The sequence below is a fragment of the Bubalus kerabau genome, chromosome 3 (assembly GCF_029407905.1).
Source record: "Bubalus kerabau isolate K-KA32 ecotype Philippines breed swamp buffalo chromosome 3, PCC_UOA_SB_1v2, whole genome shotgun sequence".
NCBI classification, from domain to species: domain Eukaryota; kingdom Metazoa; phylum Chordata; class Mammalia; order Artiodactyla; family Bovidae; genus Bubalus; species Bubalus kerabau.
Window position 1 is genome coordinate 75,200,333 of NC_073626.1, and position 16,584 is coordinate 75,216,916.

The following is a 16,584-nucleotide window of genomic DNA, read 5'->3' on the forward strand; positions in this document are numbered from 1 at the left end:
TTTCTTTTTTTTGTTTTTTGATTACTGCTTCAGTCTTTCTACTTATTATAGATCTATCCAGGTTTTCTATTTCATCTTGACTCCATTTTAATATTTTGTGTCTTTCTAGGAATTTGTCCTTTTCACTAGGTTATACAATTTGTTGGCATATGACTGTTCATGGCATATCTTTGTAATCCTTTGGATTTTTATAAGTTATGTTCCCTCCTATCCCTGATTTTAGTAAGCGGAGTCTTTCTCTCTCTCAGTTTAGCTAAAGAATTGTCTGTTTTGTTAATCATTTCAAGGACAAACTTTTTCAGTTCATTGATTTTTTTCTGGTTTTCTTGTCTTTATTTCATTTATGTCTTCCCTAATATTTATTATTACTTTCTTTTTTTTTTTTTTTGCTTTGGGTTTAGTTTCCTATTCTTTTTCAGTTTCTTAAAGTGAAAAGTTAGGCCATCTATTAAGATCGTTCTTCTTTTTCACCATAGCCATTTATAACTCTATATTTATCACTTTAACTGCATCCCATACATTTTGATATTTTTACTTTCATTCCCATTCATCCCACCTACTTTCTAATTTTGTTTATAATTTCTTTTCTGATCCATTGGTTATTTAGGACTGTTTAATTTTCATATACTTGTGAATTTCCCAAGTTTTCTTCAGTTGTTTTTTTTTTTAAGATTTTCCCCTGTGTACAACAGGCACTTTACTTGTGATTGCAATGCAATTATACCAGGGGTGTGCAAACAAAAAGGGAGGAAGAGAAAGTCAGAGAGAGTGGGATCCTGGGATGAGCAAGACGAGAAGGCAGGAACATTGGGATGTAGCAAAGGGAGGCTAGAAAACCCCTTGAGTTCAACAAGTTTAGCACAGGATCCCCACTCTGCAAAGACTGGGCACAGGAACTCAATTTGCTAGGGTATCCATCACCCTCTATACATCCCTCCCTTCTCCAAAAAGTCCCTAGGTTAGATTCCATTTCTTTCCTCCATTACAAAGAAATCTGCGTCAATAGCTGACTCCTCCAACATTTTCATTATAATGAACACCCATTTTGAAAGCCACCTAGATTCACAAAACCTCAGCTTTACCCAGATATCTTTATGTTATTAGAGTCTAAGCAAAAATGCCAAAGTAGTGCTTCTTTTCTTGAAGTGCCTCTCATCTGAGGAGTTATTTTTCTCAATAGGCTGTTTTGAACAGTTTTACACTTAGTGTCCCACAAAGAACAGATAAGTCATGGAAGAAGTGCAAGACCATATCCCTTATCTGAAAACGTGGAGGTCAAATGTGCTTTAGAGGTCAGATATGCCTCAAAATTCAGACCTTGTGATTCTATACCAGTCATGAAACACAAGGTGAAAACCAAAATCTCCCCTCCAGTAATACATATCACTAGGGGCCATTTCCTTGGAGTGGATAATCAGGGACCACAATGTGAATTCATGGCACCTCCCACAAAGACAGCAGCAGTCAGGCAGGTGGGATGCATCTTTTGTCCTCCTTCTCCACCCTCCCACCCCCTAATCCCCCACCTCCCTGGTCTCCCACAGAGAGTAAAGCGCTGGAGCCTGAGGGCAGACTGAGACCTGTTGTTGATTTTTAATTTAATGCCATTATGGAATTAAACCATATCAACCTACTTGATGTGGTTTCAGTCCTCTTAAATTTGCTAAGACAGAAGAATGGACTCTGAGTCTCAAAAGTGATGAACTTTCAAAGGGTTTTAATCAAGATGTAAGCAGTTACTTTAAGTTATAGAAAAGTCACTCTGGAAGAAGTGCAAAGTGTGCACAAGAGGATGACATGGAGGAGGAAAGGCCCGTCAAAAGGCTATTGAAAATTGTTCAGACAAGATGTTCCTAGACTGAGGCTGTGATAAGGAAAAGAATGAATGAACCAAAATTATACTCAGGAAAGAGTGTCACTAAAGATGAGAATAATTATCTAAAAGGAGGAAGTCTAAAATGACTCTTGGGATTCTTGGGGCAGTGGAACTGCTCTACATAATACTATAATGGTGGATAATGCCATTATACATTTGTCCAAACCCATGGAATGTACACCAGGAGTGAGCCCTGATGTAAATTATGGACTCTAGATGATAATCCAATGTAGTGTGACAAATGTTCTATTTTGGTGCAAAACACTGGTAGTGAAGGAGGCTAGAGTGTGTATGGTGATGGGGGTAATATAGGGGCTCTTAATTTTGCTATGAACACGTAGCTGCTCTAAAAAATAGTTTATTTTAGAAGAGGAAAAATGGTTTAAATAAAATAATAAAATGACCCTTATTTGAGATAGTAGTGACTCGATACATTCTCTGACCCAAATAGGACCAATCAGAGTCTTGGGCTTTGAACCTTGAGCAGTGAAATTCAAAGCATTGAGGACTGATCTGCACTTTCACCATGCCCCCCAAAAACTGTCCTACTTCGAGCCCAGAGCTGTGCCAGTTTTCATCCATTCACAGCCAGGATTAGGGTAAGGGGGTGGAGTAAGTGAGGCTGGAGTACAAAATTTGAGTGAGTGAGTGAGTGAAGTCGCTCAGTCGTGTCCGACTCTTTGCGACCCCATGGACTGTAGCCTACCAGGCTCCTCCTTCCATGGGATTCTCCAGGCAAGAGTACTGGAGTGGGTTGCCATTTCCTTCTCCAGGGGATCTTCCCAACCCAGGGATCGGACCCAGGTCTCCCGCATTCCAGGCAGACGCTTTAACCTCTGAGCTACCAGGGAAGCCCCGCTGCAAAAGTTCAATAATCAAGATAAATATTTTAATGCAATATTCTTAAAAATCCAGATTAATGCAGATCTCCATGATGAACAAAATATCAAAATCTTAAAGATAGGATCAGTGTTACCGATTTTTCCTTTTGCCTCAGGCTCAAATATGTCTTGAAATGGCACATCTGAGCCTTGATTGTTCACATTTCCCTTTATTTCCATAAGCCAGTCCCTGTCTTTCTAATAACTCCTCCTTTTCATAAGTTAACCAGAAAATGTTTCCTTAGCTCATAACCCCAAACCCACCTGAGATGGAGTCTAACTTTATAAAAAAGGTATTTTGTTGTTACTCAGTAATGTCTGACCCTTTTGTGACCCCATGGACTGTAGCCTGCCAGGCTCCTCTGTCCATGGGATTTCCCAGGCAAGAATGTAGGAGTGGATTGCCATTTCTTTCTCCAGGGGATCTTCCCAACCCAAGAATCAAACAGGCATCTCCTGCATTGGCAGGTAGATTCTTTACCACTGAGCCACCAGGGATAAGTAAAGGTGACTGCCTGTTAATTCCTTGGCTGCCACTGATTCCAGCTTACTATTCTAATTGATCGACCTTCTATTGGACAGATTCTATGTCATCCTAGTGCAAACCTAAAACTCAGAAGACTATTTGAAATCAGAGGTTTTCTTTTTAGAAAAAAAAAGGCCACCGATTGAGAAAGAATCTCAAAATAATTACACTGAGTGAAAGAATTCAGACAAAATGAGTACATATTGTATGGTCCCATTTATATAAAACTCCAGAAAATACAAACTAATCAATAGTGACAGAAAGCAGATCAGTGATTGCTTGAGGGGTAGGGGTGGGATAGGCAGGGTGGGATTACTAAGGACATCAAAGAAACTGGGGGATAATGGATGTGTTTGTTCACTATCTTGATTGTGGTGTTGGATTCAGGTATATACATATGTCAAATCTATCAGAGTATACACTTTAAATATCTGCAGTTTGTTGTATGTCAATTATACCTCAACAAAGATGTTTTTAAAAAGCCACCAATTGGCCTTTAGATGTTGCAACTTTACTATAATTTCCACCTTTGGAAATTTTAAAAGTTTTACTTGAATACTACATAAAATGGTTTGACTTGATATTTCAGATGTGTAATATATTTTAGTTATTCCATTTTGTCCTTTCTCTATACAGAGGTGGATTTATTCAGATAATTAGAAATTGTTCCAAGGGAAGATTTCCCTAAGGTTGCAATGGAATAGTAATCTAGTCTATGAACGGCATAACATCTCATCTGAGAAGTGTATGAAAAGTATACCTAATGTGCTGATTTCCTGCTCAAAAACTGTTGTGTGCAGATGATTCTCCACTTTTGAACAGATTGTCTTAAGGTTTTTGTTCATTTCTAAACTGTGTAGTCCTCTCTTGGGTCATACTTTCTCAAAGGAGAGATGTTTTACAAGCTGGACTTGTCCATAGGCTCATTCCCTTAATCCTATTTGAGAATAGTGACAAATTCAACCTTGAAAATAAAAAGGAATAAAAAAATTTTTCCTTGAAAAAAGAGCTAAATGATAAAGAAAATAGCATTGAATTATAATAAGGTTTCTTCTTTAATTTGTCTTTAGAACTTGCCCTTGAGAGAAAGAACTTGTGTACAGAATTTGGAAGGATGGTCAATGGAGACCTCAGTGGAAATTCTGAAGGAAACTTTGAGACACTTCCAAGGGCTTTAGAGGCTAATAAGGAACTGTTATTTCTAAATCTATTTTCCTCATTCAATCAAGTAGAGAGAGGTGATAAAAATTATTTTCTATAGTCACAATTCATTATTCTGCTTTGCTTTAGGTCTTATGGCCAGAGGTTCCTTTCCCTGGAAGTTGAGGTAAATAATGCTTCAGATTCTGACACCTCTTTCAAGTCCATTTAATCAAATATAAAATCGAAACCACAGGAAAGAAAGAGGCTATTTCTTTTCAGTTTTCCTTGACCCTTCATTCTCCCAGCACCAGTTTCCCTTGTACAATCCCAGCATAATCTGTATGATTTCTTAAAAGATTTTGCAGCCCTTATAAATTAATGGGGTTCTTCCTAAAAATTAATAGGTTTCTTTTTTTATTGTTTTACTTTGTATTTATTTTCAAGAGCTAGCATATTCAAAAGCAGAGACATTACTTTGCCAACAAAGGTCCATCTAGTCAAGGCTTTCCAGTAGTCATGTGTGGATGTGAGAGTTGGACTGTGAAGAAAGCTGAGCACCGAAGAATTGATGCTTTTGAACTGTGGTGTGGGAGAAGACTCTTGAGAGTCCCTTGGACTGCAAGGAGATCCAACTCGTCCATTCTAAAGGAGATCGGTCCTGGCTGTTCTTTGGAAGGAATGATGCTAAAGCTGAAACTCCAGTACTTTGGCCACCTCATGTGAAGAGTTGACTCACTGGAAAAGACTCTGATGCTGGGAGGGATTGGGGGCAGGAGGAGAAGGGGACGACAGAGGATGAGATGGCTGGATGGCATCACCGACTTGATGGACGTGAGTTTGAGTGAACTCTGGGAATTGGTGATGGACAGCGAGGCCTGGCGTGCTGTAGTTCATGGGGTCGCAAAGAGCTGGACACGACTGAGCAACTGTACTGAACTGAACTGAGAGGAGTTTTTAATCTGAAAACTAATGTTTTAATCTAAAAATGTTCAAAGATCTTAAAACCCACATTTGATTATGGGACAAATGAAATAAATACACTTTGATTTGTAATCAATGTAATTGATTTATAATGTAATTGGAATTCTATAGCAGAAAACTCCATTTTCTGCTAACATTTTTATAGAACTCTTATTTTAAGAGTCAAATCAGAGACTTCAGAAAACCGTTGATAAAAGGAAAAAAAGCCTAGCTCAGAAACAGAATGGAAACCTTTATTTAAAAGCAAAGATGACTTCCCTGGTGGCACAGTGGGTAAGAATCCTCCTGTCAAGGCAGAGGATGCGGTTCGATCCCTAGTCTGGGAAGATTCCACATGCCCTGGAGCAGCTATTCTGTGCATTACAACTACTGAGCCTGTGTTCTAGAGCCTGAGCGCTGCAACTACTGAGCAATTACCGAAGCCCCTGTGGCTAGAGCCTGTGCTCCACAACAAGATAAGCCACTGCAATAAGAAGCAGAAACACTGCTACCAAGAGAAGCCCCTGCTTGCCGCAACTAGAAAAAAGTCATGCAAAGACCCAGCACAGCCAAAAACAAGATAAATTGAAAAATAAAAACTGCAAAGAATATATATATTTTATAACTAAAAAGATAAATTTTAATAAATATACAGAAAGAAAAAAACCGAATCATGACATTTACAAACAAATGCATGCAGTTGATCCAAATTTTTTGTTTTCAAGCATTACATGTGTAAAGTCCTTATGAATGGCTTCCAGCTCACTGAAGAGAGAGTACTTCTCTACATGCCCAATTACAACACTAAGGCAGATTGAGGGAGAAATATAATCAACCATTTGTTGATTATTTATTTTTTAATCATGTCCTCAAGTATCTACAGATGTAAGAAAGCATGTAGCCTCAGACTGGAGCTGTTTGCAAACAGCAGGATCACCTGGCCCAAGAAACAGCACTCACTGTGTGATGAAAACCATCCCTCCACAACCGTGTTTGGTTAGCACCTATGCCCTGCTGAAACTGGCATAGCACATTCTCCGTGGGCATGCTGCCAGTCTAACAGATGGGCATGAATGTAACTCTGCCAAAGAACCAATGTGCGCAGTGAGCTCACAACTGTGGTTAGACAAGTTTCCAAGGATGTTGCATCTACTTAAGCTGCCCAGAAAAAAAATTTATGACTTACATGTCTTCAGATGGCATTAATGAATATGTAAATAATTCTCCAAATTGGTGGTTCTCAAAACCATGGTTCCTTGTACCAGCAGCAGCATTGGCACTATTGGGAAGATGGCTAGATCTGCAAATTCTCAGGCTCCATCCCAAACTATTGAATCAGAAGCTCTAGGAGTGAGAACCAGCAATCTGATTTAAGAAACTGTCTAGGTCAGGGGTCCCCAGTCTCTGGGATCTAATGCCTGATGATTGGAGGTAGAGCTGATATAATAATAATAGAAATAAAGTGCACAATAAATGTAATGTTCTTGAATCATCCTGAAACCATTCCCAGCCCCCTATCACCATTGGTCCATGTGAAAAACTGCCTTTCACAAAATGGATCCCTGGTGCCAATAAGGTTGGGAGCTGCTGTTCTAGATGATTCTAATGCAACTCGAGAACCACTGCTCTAAACCATGTTCTCAAATGTTCAGATTACTTGAGAAATTTAAAAAAACAAACAAACAAACAAAAAATACTGATGCCTATGTCTCAGGCCCAGAAATTCTGATATAACTGGTCTAGGATGCAGCCTGTGCCTCGAGAATTTTATTAATAAAAAAATCTAAAAAAAGTAAAAAAATCTCAGGTGATTCTAATGGACAGCAAGTGTGAGAAGCCCTGTTCTAACAAGCCTGGAATACCTTGTGAAGACTTTGGGAAGAAAGACTTCAGACTTCTGCAAATGCAGATAAGTCTTTTTTGAAAGAACATTTGTACAGATCTTTGCTTAAATAATTCTTTGACTTTTTGATCTCTTTATTTTAAGCTATTGGATAGGATAAAAGTTTATATAATCTGTGGCTTTTGGCAAAGTCCTGTGTGCTCTGAGTCACCATCAAGATCACCCTTTCTCAAAGCACCATAAACTTTACACCCGATTTCAATGTACTCTCTTTTTTTCTTTAACCATTTTTTAAAAAATTGAAGTATAGTTAATTTGCAATGTTGCATTACTTTCAGATGTACAACAAAATGATTCACTTATACACACACATTATATATATACATACATCTATTATTTTTCAGATTCATTTCCATTATAGTTTATTATAAGATATCAAATATAGTTCCCTATGCTCTATGGTAGACCCTTCTTGTTTATTTTATATATAGTGGTGTGTGTATGTTAATCCCAAACTTCTAATTTATCTCTTCCCACCTCAGTATACTCTTTTAATCTCATGAACTCAGTATCTTCTAATATAATATCCCCAAACTCTTTTCTACTGGTGTGTCACTGCTCTGGTTCTCTTGAATACTGAAACCTAGTCTTCTTCCCAGCCAGGAAAAGATCTGTTATAGTATAAGAAAATTAAATCTTCAAGAAGTCTAAATTGAGAAAATAAAAAACAGAAAAAAAAACCCTTTAACCCTGTGCTCTGCTTAGTCGCTCAGTCATGTCCAACTCTTTGCAACCCCATGGGCTGTGCCAGGCTTCTTTGTCCATGGGAATTCTCCAGGCAAGAATACTAGAGTGGGTTGCCATTTCCTCCTCCAGGGGATCTTCCCAACCCAGGGATCAAACCCAGGTCTCCCACACTGCAGGCAGATTCTTTACCATCTAAGCCACCAGGGAAGCCTTTTAACCCTAAAGCCCCTTTAACCCTAAACTCAGCACATTTAGTGTAAGTATTCAACAAAGAAAGCAAGAGCCAGAAAACGTGAAATACCCATTAATTTGCTGTGCTTTCACTACCGGTGTCGCATCAAGGCACAAGTGGACATGGTAATATCTGCAATCCCACTAGAGTGGATGGGAAAGGTGGCTGCCAACTGGCCACTCTGAGGGCAAGATCAGGATCTTACACAGACCAAACTCACTGCTGGAGAGCTCTGAATTGATGAAAACTCAGATTCATGGATTAAATCTTAATATGATTCTTTGGAAAATGAGACTTATCAAATACTTGATTTCCCCTCAATTTTTCAATAGCTTATCTATTGTAAGATAATGATGATAGCCCTTGGTACTGTTCTGGTCTCTAAGTCCATTTAACATGGATAAGAACAATGTGAAGGGTGAAGTTAAGCAAGGGGACTTTGCTTCCTATGGGGGACTCTCAATTTGGTCACCTACTAGCAGTGTGATCTTGGGCAAGTAATTTAATTGTGTTTTACCTCAATTTCTCTACCTGTAAAATAGAAGAACGATAGTATCTGTCTCATACGGTTATTGTGAAAATTAAGTGAGCTAATGAGTGGTACGGAGAAGGCAATGGCACCCCACTCCAGTACTCTTGCCTGGAAGATCCCATGGACGGAGGAGCCTGGTAGGCTGCAGTCCATGGGGTCGCGAGGAGTTGGACATGACTGAGCGACTTCACTTTCACTTTTCACTTTCATGCATTGGAGAAGGAAATGGCCACCCACTCCAGTGTTCTTGCCTGGAGAATCCCAGGGACGGGGGAGCCTGGTGGGCTGCCATCTCTGGGGTCGCACAGAGTCAGACATGACTGAAGCAACTTAGCAGCAATGAGTGGTAAGTCGTAATTAAGTGGTCGATATTCTTATCAACAATAGTTACATTTAACAGTGGTGTTGTGTGGACCTTATTAGCCCTCACCCTCATTTCCCTTATCTCAGTCTCCCATGGCCCCCACCAGTGGACCTACTGAGTGGCCATTCAGCCATCCTAACAGATGAACAGAGCAAGGCACGGCAACAAACAGCAAACTAGTAAGGCATGCTCTGCATTCAGACAATGAGCACAAAGTGCCTCACTCTAGGAAGGTGTGCTGACGGCGTGGTTTTCAATTAGAGTGACAGAACAAGCTGGGGGAGGGGGGAGGTTGGAAATATTTGGAAACATTTCTGGCTGCACACAGCTGAGGAATGCTACTGGCATTTAGCCAGTGTTGCTCAATGTCCTCAAATCAATGGAAACCGAAATGGCAATAGCATCCACATCAAGACCAAGTCAGAACAGGACCAGACCCCAGTGTGATGACTGGGGCGAAAGACAAGTCACCAGTACACGGACTTGAGAACGAGAACTAAGAGTGAGGACTAGTATCTACTACACTGAGGCCCAGAGAGGGATGTTTATAAAGGACCCTCGAGATGGGTACCTATGGAAGGAAGGAGGCTTAGTCTGTTCCGGCCATTATAATTAAATGCCCCCAGATGGGCAGCTCATAAACAAAAGGAATTTTTCTCACATTTCTGGAGACTGGAAGTCCAAGATCCAGGCAACAGCATGGTCACATCTTTTGGTGAGGACCCTCTTCTGGTTCCTAGCAGGAGGCTTCTTACTATGTTCTCACAAGATAGAAGGAGCTAGAGCGCCCTATAGAATCTGTTTTATAAGAGCACTAATCCCCTTCATGAAGGCTCTACCGTCATGATCTAGTCACCTCTCAAAGGCCCTGCCTACTAATACATCACCTTTTGGGTTATGACTTCAATATACAAACTCTGGGGAGACACAAACATTCAGACCAGAGCAGGGACAGAAGCAAGACTGTGCAATGGGAGAAATCAAGCTGACTCTGTGGGAAGTGCTGGAACTAGTACAGTGCTGGAGGTAGCTGTCGTCTCAAGTTGGGCCAAGATGTCAGAGTCTTTACATTCCCCATTGGTCAGTCATTGGATGTGGGCTGCCCTGTAGAGGGTGACTCTTGGGCAAGGCCAGTCTCTCTTGTTAGGAGTTCATGAAGGGGCTAACAGCTGAAGGCTATCTGTTGACAATACTCTTAACAGCTCTGTTGTTAATAGTATTAATAAGATCCGTTAAGAGAGGATCAGAGTGGCAGGTAACAGATGAAGGAGTATGTAGAGTAACATGAAGTCCCAGTGGCCAGTACCACAACACAGCCTCCTAGATCAACTGTTGGCACAAACACCTTCATCAAACACATTAGTTCTATGTCTAGAGTTTGGTTGATGATCTATGAAGTAGGGAATTTGCACAAGCTCAAGACTATGCCCTGTTAACCTAACTTGGAATGGTCTTGAAAGAAGGAATCAGCTGATAAAGTGATGAAATTATCCCAACTCTCCAGCAAGACCCCAGGTGTCACAGCCTGTTTTGTGTGTTCAAGCCAAGAAGTAGGCATTGACGCATTCAACCTTGCAGCTCAGACCACTGTGTTGTTATGCTAAAGAGAACCAATCATGGCTTTGTTTAGGAACTGCTTCTCCTTTCGTCAATCTTGTCTGGAAGGGATGAACAACAGTCTTTTAACATGAATCCTTGCCATAAATATTCAGTTGGAAGGAAGGAGTTTTGACACTAGCTCTGGTTTATCTAGTGGTCCAGCATTGCCCTGAGTGTGTTTGCTCAGCTGGAAGTCTCTCAATCTACTTCATTCTAGTCAATCTGGTTTTCCCAAGATTTGGATCATGTTCTTATCTCCCTCCACATGCTGTCTGGGATCTTGTTTTCATCAGAACCAAAGTGATACCAGCCATTGAGTATCACCAGCATAGCTGCAGCTCAGAGAATCTTGCTACAGGATCCCAGTTCACCTTGCCTGATACCTTAATTTAGATTTTGTGATTTGGACTTCTGGTCCAGCTTCCTTGAAAACTCATCAAGTCAGTTCCCCAAACCCTTGCCCCTTAAGTAAAGTTTAAGCTTACTCTCATCTCCTCATAGACCCCACACTGTTGAGGGTCCAGAATAACCACTAGAAAATTATATGGTCTATGACATTTGGAAGCCTCTTAGAAGGATGTTTCCAAAGTACAGACTTCAGGGATCAAATTAGTATAATAAGTCAACTCTAGCCACGTAGAGATGGCAGACTTTAACCCACAATTTCCTTGGCCTCCCTTCTTCCCAGATCTTGGTCCTTCCCCCACAAGCAAGGTTATTTTACTTCATACATCAAGCAGTATTCGTCTAAACACACCAACCCCTTTGCTAGAACACGACTGAAGACATCGCTCAACATCTCAGACGCCCTTGGGGCTTCCTACTCAGGTTTGGTTTCCTGTCTGATTGGTATTCCTTCTGCAGTTAACTGACTGCACACAATCAATAGTCTACATTTCCCAGGCTCCTTGGGATAACTCCAGCTCCCCCAAAACTCTGAGCAGTGGCTTTGTCCAGATAAATAATAATATCTTAGCCATTTAAGTAATTAAGATAAATATCTTAACCACAAATGATATGTATACTATGCATACCTGTATAATATTATAACAAATGTAATATTAAATAAAATGTCTTAACCATTTAATAATATCAATAATGTGAGTAATATCTTAACTATTTGATACCAATATTGTAAATAAATCCTAACCATTTAATATAAATACAATTTATATAAATCATAAATAATATCTTAACAATTTATACCAATATTATTCATTTGAAAGGGACTCTGCACAAATTCGTACAGACTGAAGGTAGAATAGTGGTTGCCGGGGCCTGCATGAGGTGACAGGAGGAGTTATTGTTTAATGGGTACAGAGTTAGGGGTGATGAAAAAGTTCTGCAGATGGACAGTGGTGGTAGTTGCACAACAATGTGAATGTGCTTAATGATTCTGAACCGTGTCAGTCAGTCAGTTCCATCGCTCAGTCGTGTCCAACTCTTTGCGACCCCATAGACTGCAGCACGCCAGGCCTCCCCGTCCATCATCAATTCCCAGAGTTTACTGAAACTCGTGTCCATCGAGTTGGTGATGCCATCCAACCATCTCCTCATCTGTCGTCCCCTTCTCCTCCTGTCTTCAATCTTTCCCAGCATCAGGGTCTTTTCTAGTGAGTCAGTTCTTCGCATCAGGTGGCCAAAGTATTGGAGTTTCAGCTTCAGCATCAGCCCTTCCAGTGAATATTTAGGACTGATTTCCTTTAGGATGGACTGGTTGGATCTCCTTGCAGTCCAAGGGACTCTCAAGAGTCTTCTCCAACACCACAGTTCAAAAACATCAACTCTTCGGAGTTCAGCTTTCTTTATAGTCCAACTCTCACATCCATACATGACCACTGGGAAAAACAGAGCTTTGACTAGATGGACCTTTTTTGGCAAAGTAATGTCTCTGCTTTTTAATATGCTGTCTAGATTGTTCATAACTTTTCTTCCAAGGAGCAAGTGTCTTTTAATTTCATGGCTGCGGTCACCATCTACAGGGATTTTGGAGCCCCCAAAAATAAAGTCCGGCACTGTTTCCACTGTTTCCCCATTGATTTCCCATGAAGTGATGGGACCAGATGTCATGATCTTTGTTTTCTGAATGTTGAGTTTTAAACCAACTTTTTCACTCTCCTCTTCCACTTTCCTTAAGAGGCTCTTTAGTTCTTCTCCACTTTCTGCCATTAGTGTGGTGTCATCTGCATATCTGAGGTTATTGATATTTCTCCCAGCTATCTTGATTCCAGCTTGTGCTTCATCCAGCCCAGCATTTCTCATGACGTACTCTGCATATAATTTAAATAAGCAGGGTGACAATATACAGCCTTGACGTACTCCTTTTCCTATTTGGAAGCAGTCTGTTGTTCCATGTCCAGTTCTAACTGTTGCTTCCTGACCTGCATACAGATTTCTCAGGAGGCAGGTCAGGTGGTCTGGTATTAGTGGGTAGCTGTTCCCTTCTCCAGGGGATCTTCCCAACCCAGGGATCAAACCCAGGTGTCCCACATTGTAGGCAGATTCTTTGCCATCTGAGCCATCAGGGAAGCCCTCTGAACTGTATACTTAAAAATTAATACAGTAGTGAATTTTATATTATGTATTTTAACACATTTTTTCAAAAAGGACTCTGGAAACTAATATTTTTCTCCCACATCAGTCCTAGTTATTTACTTTGATTGGAAGAGAACAGATATTCACTCAAATCCCCACAATGATGGCTGTTTATTGTAAGACTCAAGATGGAGCCAGAATCTCATGACAGTCGAGGAACAAGGATCAGGGTGGATCAGAAACTGCACTGCAAAAGAGAGCTGTGACTCTTCCCCCTAGTGCTCCATCTCCACAGGGCTCAGCCCTCTCCCTCTCCCTACTTCTCCTCACACTTCTTGCTACTCCTCCCACAAAAGACTGGATTTCTCTTCTCCATCTTTTCTCCTTCTCACAGGTTCCTCTTAATTATTGTCTTGGGCTTCCTTGGTGGCTCAGATGGTGAAGAATCTGCCTGCAATGCAGGAGACCCAGATTCGATCCCTGGGTCAGAAAGATCTCCTGGAGAAGGAAATGGCAACCTACTCCAGCATTCTTGCCTGGAAAATCCCATGGACAGAGGAGCCTGGCAGGCTACAGTCCATGAGGTTGCAGTGAGTCAGACATGACAGCAACCAATACACTAAGTATTGTCTCAGCCTCTTTACAGCTTAGCTTCCTCATACCTGGCTTTGCTCTTGGCCTCTATTGTGCACTGTACCGCCCTCTCTACTTTCATACCAGCGCCTACTGTTACCCACCTCATGTTCTAGTCCCCAGATTGGATTCCCACAAGCGAGCCTATGATTGGTCCAGCTTGTAGTAGTGCTTTTTGGGCCAGGTCACCCTATAAGCTGCTCTCCAGTCAATATTTTGGCTCCCTCTGGTGCAATCAGCCATATATAGGAAAAGTGAAAGTGAAGCCGCTCAGTCGTGTCCAACTCTGGGATTCTCCGGGCAAGAATACTGGAGTGGGTTGCCATTTCCTTCTCCAGGGGATCTTCCGGATCCAGGGATCTAACCCAGGTCTCCCGCATTGCAGGCAGACACTTTATCTCTGAGCCACCAGGGAAGCCAGGAAAGGAAGATTTATATGGTACAGAACATGGCCACTTCATCTCCTCTTTAGCAGAGACCGTAGCTATAAATGACACTGTGATAGCCACGTCCAGTACAACCTCATTTCCCATATCTTCACTCCTTATGCTGTGGATGATAATCCCTTTCCAGACAGCCATGGCAGTGGGTCAATGACACATCTGGGTCAATGACATCTTTGACATCAGTAAATTTCAGGAATATCTCTACTATCAGATAGAACTAAAGACCAGATCCCTGACTTATGTTAGCTAGAAGCCCTCCTTGCTTTAGGGATCACCACCCGAGCACGCCTCAGGTGAGAACACATAACCAATTTGAAACACTTAGCTTGATTTTAGGACACGTTTTTACCCCCTGCTGGTTAATTACTAGGTTCCTAATTTTGGCATAACATAAATCCGAAAACTCCTTTGGACAAATATATCATTTTTAATCAGCAAATTATTTTTAGTTCTTGGTTTTGGTCATTAAGTTCTAATAATGGCCCATAGCAAATGTACTAAGTATTAATGTTTTAAATAGCACATAATAACAATTTATTGTGCAGGCAACATGCTAAGGAAAATATTCCTCCCAGTTGGAGATACAGGAGGCGCTTCCTTGAGACATCAGATGTGGCTGTCTGCGTCCTGTAGAGCAGCCTGAGCTCATCAGCTGGCTCAGCTGCAGCTCTGCAAGGCTTACAGCTTCTGGACAGCAAAACAAGCCGAAAAGCTGCTTTGTGGGTGCCCCCAAGTGGGTACATTTTGATGTGCACGCTGAGGATTTTCTGGCCAGCAACTCTAGCATTAGATCATGTCTGTGGAACGTTTTTAAAGATGGAAAAAAGCTATATTTTGTGTATGTTTTTCAGCATGCACCTCTTATAATCTAGTATTTACTGAAATAATATTTAATACTTCAGGTTATCACAGATCATTTATCTTCTAGCTAATATCTTATGGGAAAGGTTTCAAGTTATAGCCATTTAAGAGTGTGGAAGTGAAGATGATGGACTTTAATGTCGACACAACTTGACTTTGAACACTCAGTCCCTTATTACTTGTATGACCTTGGGCAAGCTACTTAATCCCCCTAATCATAATCATCTCATTTTAAAAATGGGATTCAGGAGTATTTGAAAGAGCATTTATCTTATAGGTCATGTTTTGTAATATGGACAGTGTCTGACACATTAGAAGTGCTCAGTAAATATTATTTTTGTTTGTAAACAAAAATAGTTATGTATGTATGTGAAACAATATTTGCATATATTTTCAAAATAAAGTGTATTTATTGAGATATGTCAAGGAGCTCCCCAGTACCTTTTTAATAAATTCCTTTCCTGGTCAGTCAGCCATAGGCAATTTCTGTAATTTATGACTGAGAACTGAGCAATCTATATGGTTATGGCAAGATAAAATGAATGAAGTTGATCTGGTTCCTCAAAAATGTCAATGTCATGACAGACCAAGAAAGGCTAAGGAAATGTTCTAGATAATAGCGGATTATAAGACATGGTAGCTAAATACAATAAGTGACTTTGGACTGGGTCCTGTATGAGAGGGGAAAAATTTCCATAAAGGACCGTATTGGGACAACTGATAAAACTGAAGCATAGGTTGTAGGTTGAATAAAAATATTTTATTAATGATAAATTTTCTGAATTGATTGCTGTAATTATGTAATAAAATCTTCTTGTTCTTAGGAAATATGCAGAGAAATATTAAGGGACATGATGTGTGCAACCTACTCTCAAATGATTAAAAAAAAATAAAAATACATCTGTGTACATATACAGATAGATATAGAGGCATATTTATGTATAAAGACAATACCATACATACACCATACATGTGTACAAACAAAAGGAATAAGAGAGAATATGAAAAAGTATAGGAAGTGATAAAATTGGTGTCAGGGTAAAGGGTTAACAGTACTTCTCTGTTCTCTTTTTGCAGTTTTTCTTTAATACTTAAAATTTTAAAATTTAGGTGCATTTTTTTGCATAAAATATTTTAAAAATAATGAAGTAGTTTCCTCCCAAAATATGAGCTACCTATCCAGTATTTTGACACAAACCCACAAAATTATTGCAAATTATTTGGCAAACAAAGTATGCTATATGTTAAAGGGATATCTTACACCCTGAATAACCCTAGAACTGTTAACTGATTCCTTTCAAAATTGAGAAATAGAGCATAAGTGTTGTTATGAATAAGAAAAATTATGAGCTGTAAGAGCTCGAAGAGACCTTAGAGAACACCTAGAAACAGGCTTTTTTCAAATA

The 16,584-nt window shown here is 40.2% G+C and overlaps 1 long non-coding RNA gene across 2 annotated transcripts in view; it reads left to right on the forward strand.

Moving 5' to 3' along the window:
- The window catches only part of LOC129646259 (uncharacterized), a 62,308-nt gene that overhangs the window by 34,405 nt on the left and 11,319 nt on the right, over positions 1-16,584 (forward strand). Inside the window, exons 5-6 of one of the 2 annotated variants that reach the window (XR_008711805.1) lie at positions 4,574-4,610; positions 4,871-5,010. The exons of the other annotated variant lie outside the window; for it this stretch is intronic. This is a non-coding gene — a long non-coding RNA (uncharacterized LOC129646259). Of the gene's footprint in view, positions 1-4,573; positions 4,611-4,870; positions 5,011-16,584 lie in introns of those variants that run through there. 2 annotated transcript variants of the gene reach the window in all.